This window comes from Lactuca serriola, chromosome 2 (genome assembly GCF_051521515.1).
Source record: "Lactuca serriola cultivar US96UC23 chromosome 2, Lser_US96UC23_V15, whole genome shotgun sequence".
In the NCBI taxonomy this organism is placed as follows: Eukaryota; Viridiplantae; Streptophyta; class Magnoliopsida; order Asterales; family Asteraceae; genus Lactuca; species Lactuca serriola.
In genome coordinates this window covers 101,856,260-101,868,225 of record NC_136409.1, presented here as the reverse complement: position 1 = coordinate 101,868,225, position 11,966 = coordinate 101,856,260, and positions in this window count along the sequence as shown.

Below are 11,966 nucleotides of genomic sequence, written 5' to 3'. Positions count from 1 at the left end.
CATCAACAAGATATTCACCCAAAACATATTTGTTTGCTTGTCAATGATTAGGTTGCAAAATTGTTGAAGAACATGTGTGTACATCAACAAATTTATTCACTTGGAAAAGTCCATTAGAATTTTTAATTGCTTTTGCTCTTAGTAACCAAGAACAATTTTTTGAAACACACATAGCCTCATACCTTGATTTGGTGGATCTACTTGTCCTCGTCTAAAAACCTTCTCGAAGACATTTTTACCAATAGCCCGCTTTAAAAGTTCTTTGTTCTTAAATATACCCTCACATTCAATCTTTTGAAGATTGATATCTACCATCTATGTTGGAATATCTTCATTAATATCAACTGGGCATGTTGGTAGAGAGGGCATACCATAAAAAAGGTTATCGGGAAACTTAGCTTTAACTTCATCACCCAACTCATCTCCATCTGAATTGCTTTCTAAGTCGGTTATATCTAAACCTGCATCAGCAACATCAACATAATCCCCGTAAACATGCTTTTTTCATCTTTTTGATGCATAATATTTTTTCTTTTTACTTTTATCTATTACACGCCTATTCATAACTTTAACTTCTTGTTCGGGAACATCAACACAACGACCACCCACTTCATTAAGATATGTATTAACATCATCATCACCAACATACTTGTAATCTCAAGATCCACATAGTGAATAGGTGAATAACTAACATTAACATTTTCAGCAACACTGTGAAATTGAGGTACACTAGGAGTATTGAAAGTACCTATCGGATCGTTGCTGCCTTTATAGCTACGTAAATCACCAACCGACTGATTTCCACTCTGACCAGCCTCATTAACCTCATCTCCTTCATCAACCACCACAAACACTTTCACAACCCTTCCTCCACTACATTTGATTACATTTATCAACATTCTAATATCCATGTCTTCAACTATGGCTATATAATAATTCAATTCAGGATGATGGAAACGAAGACTAATTCTATATTTGTCTAACAAACCAATTTTGCTTTTCACCAAAGATACAAAATCACTATAACTAATATACTCAAAAAATATCAAAGTGAATTCAAAAATACCTCCCTGTGGACATACGTATTCCAGATTTGTTTCAATAACTTGCCAGCTCCCACCGGTTACAAGACAAACCAAATATTCAATCATTTTTTTAGAGAGATTTTAAAGAAATAACAAGTAAACTGATAATTTTCTACAAAAGTTAATATATAATAAGGTTATTTCATAGTCAAACCCATTGATTTCATACTCAACAAAAAAAAAATAAAAAAAAAAACGTAAATTCGCCGATGAAGAGAGAGGAAATCGTAGATTGACACAGTCCATCTGTGATTTTAGACTGGTAAACCCCTATATATACAAAAAAAAAAAATTAAAATACCTCACCTACGAATGTACACGTGGCTTAAGCACAATTGTGCTTTAGCCACTTGTACAATCGCAGATGGACCTTTCCCATCTACGATTTTTGTGGCCACATTTGCAATTTTAATTTTTTTGGCTATTTTCCACAAAGTAATTAGTATATTTGGCTAATGATGTTATAACACCAAGTGGGGAAACTGGGCAACAAGATGCAACATCAAGTTGTGTCACCTCACATGCCACCTAAACAAATGATATTATAACACTAAGTGGGGAAATGGGCAACAATATGCAACACCAACTTTTTGAGAATAAATATGTTTTATTTTTTATTTTTTTTCGAGTCGGTTAATTAGTGTTTTGGTTTCACCGCCAGTAGGTAGTAGTTAGTGTCCCAAGTGGGGGAGAATTGGGAATTCTCAGATAGAGCATCATCCATTGAGGGTTTTGTCACAACTAGCATTTCTTGGCTAGGAAATTCTGTCTACATGTAATCAACTCTTATATAAAGTGTAACTTTAAGTTGATATTATGCACTATACTCAGTCAAACAAAATCATTTGAATCAAAACTCACTCTTGAAGTTCAAAAACCTAATTCAACACATCTCATATACTCAACTGTGAGTTTGAAACCCTAATTTCCCAGTTCAAACCCCTATTGGACTAGAAATCATTTATTGGGCATAATGGGCTAATAAACTCACAACTTAGTTATTTGGGCTCCAATTGGACCCAACTTCATGAAACTATAACCTTTTGTGCCATGTTGGGCCTAAAATATCTCACATTACTTTTATGGGTCTTATTGGACATCAAATAACCCATTCCATTCTCATGCCCTTTATGGGCCGTAAACCCCTTTCCTTATCAATTTTGGGTCGTACACCCTTATATAGGCCCAATGGGCCGAAAGCTTCTACAGTGGGCCTTATAACTTCAAGAATATACACCATTAGCCCACATATCTCTAAGAGTAATAAGAGGATAATTAGGGTGTTGCCACATAATTATTGTTTAATGAATTTCTAGCAATTAACCCACATATCTCTAAGAGTAATCCTTCATCTAATAACCACACATCAAATCACTCCTTTCCTCTTCTTCTTACCCTTGGCCGAGAGCACCCACAACACCCCTATTTTTCCACTTCACAATCACTAACAACTCCTCTCATATCTATCTATAACACCAAGGAGTATTCTACTCTTTTTCTTCTAAGATTCGTGAACTAGAGGTGTTTCACCAAAGCTTTTCCTCAAACATCATCACTCTTGAGTAAGCTACTCTCTAAGTATGATGATTAACTTCATTTTATGATAATCTTCACTCCTTAACACTCTATTTCATGATCTATGCTCTTAGAACTTCTCTTCAAGGAAGCTTGTTAGAGCTGAAAACTCCTCCAATCTTCTTCCAAAAACAGATCCATCAACCCTAATGTGAGTTCATACCCCCTATTTTCCGATTTTGCTATGTTTTGGGGGAGAATACAAGTTGTTTTGTGTAGATCTATGTGTATATGCATGATTTTGTGTGTTTTTCATGATATAAGTGTGATTATGTGTTATAATCTTCATGAACTCGAAAATATACAAGAATATGATGATATTTGTGGACATAACAGTTGATACAACATAACATGCAAAGAAAAGGTTTAAAACATTACAAGGTTGTTTAAAACTAAGAAAATTACATAAAAGGGCCAATAATGACAAATAATCAAAAAGTGAAGTTAGTATGCATAACTTATGGTTTTGAAATGATCTATTGGAGTAAATATGGATCCTTATACTATTTATGATTTTAAGGGCTAAAAGTGTAAACTTTCACAATTAGGCCTCATTTTGGGCTTTCACGGTTTTGGGCTAAATTTTTAAAATTTTTGGGCTTTTGTGGACTTAAGTGTCATTTTAGACAAATTTGAGCCAAAAATGTAAATTTTCGGTTAAAAAGGGCTGAAAATGTAAATTTATTAAATCTTGGGCCAAAAAGATAAATTTATTCATGATTGGGACGAGAATGTCAATTTTCATAATATTGAGGCCAAAAGTGTTATTTTTGACAAAAGTGGGGTTAAAATTGTTATCTCACGCGAATCAAGCCCTTAAATGTAAACTTTTGGTTTTAAAGGACCTAAAGTGTCATTTTTACAAAAAAATGTGCCCTAATTGTAAATTTTCGGTTTTAAGGACCAAAAATGTATTTTTACAAAAGTGGGCCTTTTATGTCATTTTGTTAAACAACTAAACTTAACAACCAACGTAACAACAACGGATCAATTACGTCATTTACATGCTTATCGGGCCTGGAATAGAATTTACATGTTTAGTGGGCCTTAGTTGTCCTTTTACATGTTTATTGGGCCTGAAATATAATTTACATGTTTAGTGGGCCTTAGTTGTCATTTTACATGTTTATTGGGCCTGAAATATAATTTACATTTTATTGGGCCTTGGTTGTCCTTTTACATGTTTATTGGGCCTAAAATATAATTTACATGTTTAGTGGGCCTTAGTTGTCCTTTTACATGTTTATTAGGTCTGGAGTACACCTTACATGTTTATTGGTTCTTCGTGGTCTATCTACATGCTTGTTGACTTCACACATTCACATACGTACTTGTTGGGTTTTGAAAACTAAATACTTACATGGAAACAATATACACTGTGCAATTTAATATTCGCGTAAATTTAGTTAAGGATTTTTTAAGACACTCCGTTTGGCACCTATCGAGTGTACAACCGTAGTCTGTAGTTATAACCAGAGTCTCCTAGAGGGAGAACGGGAGTTTGTGTATAGATATATACGGGGGTGACACCCCACACCTGAGTTGTTCGCTACAGTTAGACTAGGCCGGTTTAAGGTGACAAACCTTACCTTAAACATGTCGGCGTACGAAAAACTTCATGACAGGCGGATTAGTCATTATCAAGTATGGTTATAACGACTCACTTTGAGGAATTAACTCCATTATAAAATTTACAGAATACAACTTATGTTGATAACACGGTAACCTACACATACTGGTACTCAACCTTGGGTGTTGAGATCACAACGTTTTTATAAACCGGCAACATCGGGTTGTTTGGGATCATTCTCTTTATACTCTTACAAACATTAACAGACATGCATTAATACAAGATCGGACACAAACATTTCAAACCATTTTTCAGAAAATATCGGATTTTTTGGCAGTTACAAAGTAATACAAAATATTTTACACAAACATGCTTATGAACTCACCAGCATTATATATGTTAACATTTTCTAATTAACTTGTATTCTCAGGAAATCGAAGTGGGGAAGCCGGAAGTGGCTAAAGAAGTCGGAGGAAGAAACTAGTTGGACAACTGTATACACGAGGGTACATTAGTCTTTTGGGAATTGGCAACATTGATAGAAAGGGTTGAGCAGGTTGGTCAGCAAGAGTACCTGGATATTTTGTTGTGTTTTGTTATCACCATACTTTGGATATTTTGGCATGGAATAATGAAATACAATACATGATGTAAACAATGACAGTTGTAATATTGCATGTGTGATGATGATGATGTTTTGTTCCAATTATATACACTGTGATGATACTACAAGAATGAAGTCACCCAAGCCCCCAGACGTTTCCACTGTCTGGTTCGGGGTGTGACAGGTTTTGTTAGCTACCAAGGCTCGATAGTACTTTCAGCACGGGTGTACGGGTTATCTAGCGTATGTGGTAGACACGCGGGTCAGGGAACAGACCACGATTTTTCCGAGAGGGTGGACGACCGACATTAGGCCTAGGGTTAGGCCGGGGTTAGAGTCCACAGAATGGATCAGGAGTTCGGAACCCCATGTGGGTGAGAACAGTCTGCATGGGAGAGATCACCAAGAGGGGTAGTCTAGGGAGATGCTCAACAGTTTAGAGTGGTCCGGATAGATTGAAGGCCGGTGGGGCATACCAATCAGGTCGAAGGCTCAGAGAACGGTCCAGACAGGCTGAAGGCCTAGAGAGGCAGTTCATACATGCTGAAGGTTTGGAGAACGGTCCAGGCAGGCTGAAGGCCTAGAGAGGCGGTCCAGACATGATGAAGGTTCTGAGAGTGGTCTAGCTAGGCTGAAGGCCTGGTGAGGTAGTCTAGTCATGTTGTATAATCTATATGTGTTTGTAGATCTATGTGCGGGTATTGAGTATGTTGCTATGCTATAGTTATCAGTAGGTCTGCCCCCAAGTATTGAACATGTTGAGGGAGTAGGCTGAAGACTCCAGTGTATTTTTGGTTGGATCAGAAGTTGTTATTAGAGATCGGATGGAGTGTAGAGGATCTTGGTGATCTCATCAGTTCAGAGTGTCTCAGATGATTAAGCTTCTTGGATCAGGTAATACTCCAGTTGAGTACTGGGAGTAGATCCGAATGGGTATTCCTCAGCTTTAGGAAGGCTTAGGATTAGAGTGTCTTGTCATTCAGGTTCTGGGAACCGGGTTAGATCTTTCTCCTGATCGTTTATGGCGACACATTATATGTGGGTAAGGTTTAGGTGGTCCTGCTCTATCCATTAGGCCAAGATACCTGGTGCGGGCCGACTAAAAGTCATAGGCACAGAGGCTCGATAGGAGAGGTAGGGTTGAGGCAATAGGCCAACAAACTATGAGAATTTCAACCCGATGGTTGAATTGTTTCGACATGTTCGTATTCCAATCTAGGGTATTCCATCCCGAGGATGACCGGACCCTATGATCAGTTGGACTTGGCATATTGGTATTCCAACCCGGAGGGTGACATGGGAAAGATATGAGTGTCGTACCGGTTGACCGATAGTGGTAGTTATGTTGTTGGTGGTAATCGCTTGCGGGACAGTATTCCATGGAAGTAGTGGGTGACAAGGAGCGACATGGTAGATTATCGTCGGTATTATGTAGACATTTTATCCTGATGGTCTATTAGGTGGCATGTTGTGCTTGATCGGGCTGAGGCAGTCCTGATCTATGCAGTAGGCCAAGATACCCGGTGCGGACCGACAACAAGTCGTAGGCATAGGGGTTCAGCAGAATATGACCCATGGTTCTATTTTTGGGTAGGAACCTCAGATTCCTAGGGCTGAGTAGTCTGTTAGTAGTAATGGGAAGGGAACTAGTGAGGGTTAGTATGAGTGGTCTGTCAGGGAGTTTGACCGAACTCAAGTTTCCAGCGTTGCGGGTTTTAGGTGGAGTAGGGTGGTGTGCCGCATGGGTTTATGGATTCGTCTCTCTGGAACGAAGAGATTTGCATGAGGCTTAGTATCCTTCGAAAGACTTCGGATGTCATGGTTGTGGAGGTGCCCCTCAGAATGTTCAGGTTGTCGGGGATGGTAAGGAATTGTAACACCCGTAGATTAGGGCTAGTCAATTTAGAGACGATAAGCATCAAAAACGACGTTTTGATATAAGATTATTTAGAATTAATAATCCTAACTAAGTTTTAGTATATGTCACAAGGTTTCCGTGCATATAAAGAACGCCGAAATCCGAGTTATAACGAAGAAGTTATGACCTGTCGAAGTTTCGCGACAGAACCGACACGATGCTGAATGACGTAAAAAGTGAATTTACGTTAGATTGATATTTAGCCTTAGCTATCTAAACAAAAGTCGCAGAGTTCGTTAAACCATGAGCGTGCATAAAAAGAACGTCCGAATCTGACTTCATATGAGGAAGTTATGATTTTTCTAAGTTTCGACTTAGCGGTATACAGCCCGAATACTCGATTTGAATCGAGCGGTTTTTAACCGAAACAATCTAAACGAGAATCGAAGATCTTGTTGATAGTAGTCCAACGATAAAAAGACAGATGAAAACGGACGTCAGATGAAGAAGTTATAAATTTATAACGGAGTTTTCCTGTCCAGGCCTACTAAAAAATAATATAATAAAAATAAAATCAAAATTAGCCAACGGAGTCTAAATGAAAGTTGTAGAGCATAATCTCACCTACGCGTGGATATAAATAACGTCGAAAACGAAGCTCGTATACGAAAGTTATGAATTTTTGAAGATCGTGGCACGCATACAAAAGCTTATCCGAAGCGTACGCCCAACGTAACCAAGATTACGCCCAGCGTACTTGGACATTACGCCCAACGTAATCCCAGACCCAGCAACCTATAAATAGAAACCAAGATCATCCGTTTTCTTTGCTCATTTTCTCTTCTCTCTCTCTCTCTCTCTCTCTCTCTCTCTCTCCTGTTTTGCCTCGATTTTCATACAAGAAATATCCCGAAGCCCCGGTATCATTCCCGAGCCCCGAAGCAAGTCCCGAAGCCCCGAAGATCCCGAGAAGTGAAATTTCAAAGTTGAAGCTCTGCCCGCGAGAAGCCCGATTTTTGTGAAGATTTTCCATATCTAACCAAGAATACTACTTCTACAAGCCGTAGTGCTGTCCGATCATCTTCTGATCAAGTGAGTGTATAGTCACTTTCATCTTACACATAGATATGAAGTATTTTATAAAATACGTGCTATGTGTATATATATATTGTTGTTTATATGCGTGAGTGTAATGTTACTTTCTTCTAACACATAAATATAAAGTATTAGCTATGAAATACGTGCTATGTGTTATATATTAATTGTCTATTTCAGATGGACTTGGAATTGATGTTTTTATACGGGTGTTAAATGATTTAAATTGTGTTTGTATTTATATCTACAAAAATGTTGGGTAGAACATGAGTAGATGGAATAGTTGGTGACGATGCGACTTCGTGCCTGTTGAGTAAGCCTTGGTGACGATGCGACTTCGTGCCTATTTGATAAACCTTGGTGACGATGTGACTTCGTGCCTTTTGTGTAAACCCAGATGACTATGAGACGTAGTGCCTATTGTGTAAACCTTGGTGACTATGAGACGTAGTGTCAATTGTATGAACCCTGGTGACTATGTGACGTAGTGCATGTTGTATAAACCGTGGTAGCAAATGGACTTTGTGCCAGTTCCTTAGGTAAATCCTTAAGAATGAATGAATGAATGATAGTTGGTTCTTAGGGTAAACCCTTGAGAAAATAAAGGAGATATGGGGATGGGTAATTGGTTTGATTGTTTGATGATTGAATATAATAAATATATTATTGTGGGTTGAAAACCTATATGCTCACTAGGCTCCCAAGCCTGACCCACTCAGTTTTCATTGCATTACATGTAATGGCACAAGAGTATAAGTTGGTGGACTTGACGAGAGATTTTGGATTATAGATCAATGGTTATAAATGACTGTTGTAAGGTCTATTTTATATTGTTTATACTTTTGATTTGTATCGGAACATGACATACCGAGGTTTTATTATTTAATAAAAATACATTCTTTTTGAGAAATATTTTGATAAATGGTTATCATATTTTGTTTTTGGGACAAATTCCGCAACTGTTTTCTTTAAAAGATAACTCTGATTTTAAAACAAAGCATAAACAAATCGGTATTTTCTAGCCGTGAAATTAGGGATGTCACAGTTGGTATCAGAGCATTAGTTTAAGCGAACTAGAAATTTGTAGGATTTCTAGACTTAAACTTAGAATGTTAAGCGATGATTGTGAGATGAGTGTCTACCATATTTTAAGACACGAGCACTAGTATATTTTAGGAAGGATGTTTAAAATGCTTTTATGTGCTAAATGCTATATGTTTTCCGTATATGATATTGTTTGTTCGGATCTATGGTCTGTTGCCGACCGAATCTGGAAACCTTATGTGTTTAAGGTTCTAAGCGTACGACTACGATATTAGAACTAACATGTAAACGTTTCGGAGTGATATGGAGGATTTAAATATCTGTCATGAATGAGGATCTAAATTCATCTTATCTGATGTATATATCAAAATGGAAAGAACAAGAAGCGGAGTTGGAAATACGAACGAGAACAGGAATCAACCACCTATGATTAAGCAAGTAGCTGTTGCAGCAGCAGCAACAACTGAGCCAATGACAATGGCTGGTGTGCAAGCAATGATTCAAATGATGTTGGATCGTCAGATGGAGGAAACAAGGCGTTTGCTTTGGCAGAATCGTGAAGAATTTACAATACCAATTGAAGAGCCCGAAGTAAATGGAGGACAGTCTGGAGGAGGAAACTTTAGTGGGATCATTATTCAGGACGACCCACCGATGGTAAGGCAGAATAACTAGGGTAGAGGAAACGATGGAAAAGGATGCAAGTACAAGGAATTCATGGCATCCCAACCCCCATGTCTTTTTGGAAACCCAATGCCGGTACAAGTTATGGACTGGATCTCCGAAATGGAGACAATGTTTGAAAGTTGCGAATGCAGCAACCGACAGAAGACCGCCCTTGCGTTTCCTCTGTTAAAATCAGGAGTATTGAGTTGGTGGAAGCTACTTGCTGGTTCTATGCCTAAGGGGGAAGCTAGCAAGATGTCGTGGGAGGACTTCGTGGTGCAACTGAAAATGCAATATTGCTCTGAGCAGGATCTTCTGGAAGTCAACAATGAGTTCCAGAATCTGAAGAAGGGAAAATTGAGCGTCACTGAATACGCCACAAGCTTTACGGAAAAGATGAAGCTTATTCCATACCTACTTCCAACTGAACTTTCCAAGGTCAACAAGTTTGCCAATGGATTACCAGCGGACTTTGGTCTGATAGTCAAGCAAGCAACCACTTTGAAAGCCGCTATCTGGGCAGCCAAAAATGTTGAGACCCAAGTAAAAGAAAAGGGTCTGGAGAGAGCTGAAGTTGGAGAGAAAAGGAAACATGAAGGATCTTCAATAATCAACAAAGAAACCAAATTCTCGACATCTGGAGGAAGAGATGAAGCTAAGTGGTACGAGAAGTGTAAAAAGAAACACTTCGGGAAGTGTCAGAGGAGATGACTTGCTACAAATGTGGGAAGACGGGGCATTACGCCAACAAGTGCGCATCCAACAAAAAGGTGTGCTACGGATGTAACGAGGAAGGGCATATTTCTAGAGACTGCCCAAAGAAAAATGCACCGCCATAGCCAAGGGCATTCAACATGATCCTCGACGAAGCGAATCAAGGATGAGGAATTTATATCCAAGGATCAACTTATGATGTAGCCTATTAAAGGCATAGTATAGGGAAAACTTGAATTTTTGTGTAATCGTTTCAAGTTATAATATAAACCCTGGTTTTGATCTTTATGGTTTTAATACCTGATGTGTTAAATGATTGTGTGATTTTTGTATAGTGACTTGGTTCGACTGAGAGACAATACTTGGGACGAGTATGAGTAGGTGTGAAAGGTAGTAGATGCATATACTACCGGAAGCACATGACTCATACTTGGATCAGGGAAAGTCACAAGGTTACCAAGAAGCTAGTGATTCATCTCGTTTCATTCAAGTATGTCGTTACCATTGTTTCGGTAGTGACTAAGAATATGATTGATATTCTGACCCAAGCGGTCATATCAAATTAAGTCCGACTACGACGAGTTTGTTACGTGGTTCATAGAACCAATTTCGAGGTAGCATCTGACTCAAGTCAGAAGATTGAAATCAATGTGATCGATAGCATCGCGCTCGTTGTTAAGGAAGCTTGTAGCTAGAAACGCTACATGTAAAAATGTGATTATATCACATTAGAATATGAAGGAAGGTATATTCCATTCTGAAATTTGACTCTATGAGAAGTGAGTCTAAGCGTTGCATCATACGATGAGAGGTCATAAGGACACAACCCATCGGTCTGTTACAATAGATAAATGAATGTATTTATCCTAAAAAGAAGAAGGAGTCCACAATAAGGATTTATTTTATAAACTGAAGGTTACGATTGAAAGTCCAACATAGTATGAAGAGCAGATGTAAGATTGAACATCACGGTTATTAATTAGGATGGAAAGTTAACGTATGGAATCATTATTCATGCCCTGTTTTGTTGATGATTCCGGGACGTAATCTTCCTAAGGGGGAGATAATTGTAACGCCCGTAGATTAGGGCTAGTAAATTTAGAGACGATAAGCGTCAAAAATGACTTTTGATAGAAGATTATTTAGAATGAATAATATTAACTAAGTTGTAGTATATGTCACAAGGTTTCTGTGCATATAAAGAATGCTGAAATTCAGGTTACAACGAAGAAGTTACGACCTGTCGAAGTTTCGCGACTGAACCGGCACGCCGCTGGATGACGTAAAAAGTGAATTTACGTTAGATTGATATTTAGCCTTAGCGATCTAAACAAAAGTAGTAGAGTTCGTTACACCTTCGATTGGTAGGATGATGGAATGATTGGCTTAATTCATGAAGTTGACCCATCGTATGGCATTTCCACCGAGCTGAAGCAGAATTGATGATTGAAGATACGCATGGAAGAAGTCTTAGTAGAATCTAGGGAAAATTTTGTGATTGTTTGGACACATTTTTTTGTGTTAAAATTGTTTTTGTGATGATAACTTGGAAAACTGCGAGACAATACTTGGGACGAGTATGAGTAGGTGTGAAAGGTAGTAGAGGCCTATACTACCGGAAGCACGGGACTCACACTTGGATCAGGGAAAGTCACAAGGTTACCAAGAAGCTAGAAATTGATTTCATTTTATTCAAGTATGTCGTTACCATTGTTTCGACAATGACTAAGAAGATTGTTGTTATCCCGACCCTAG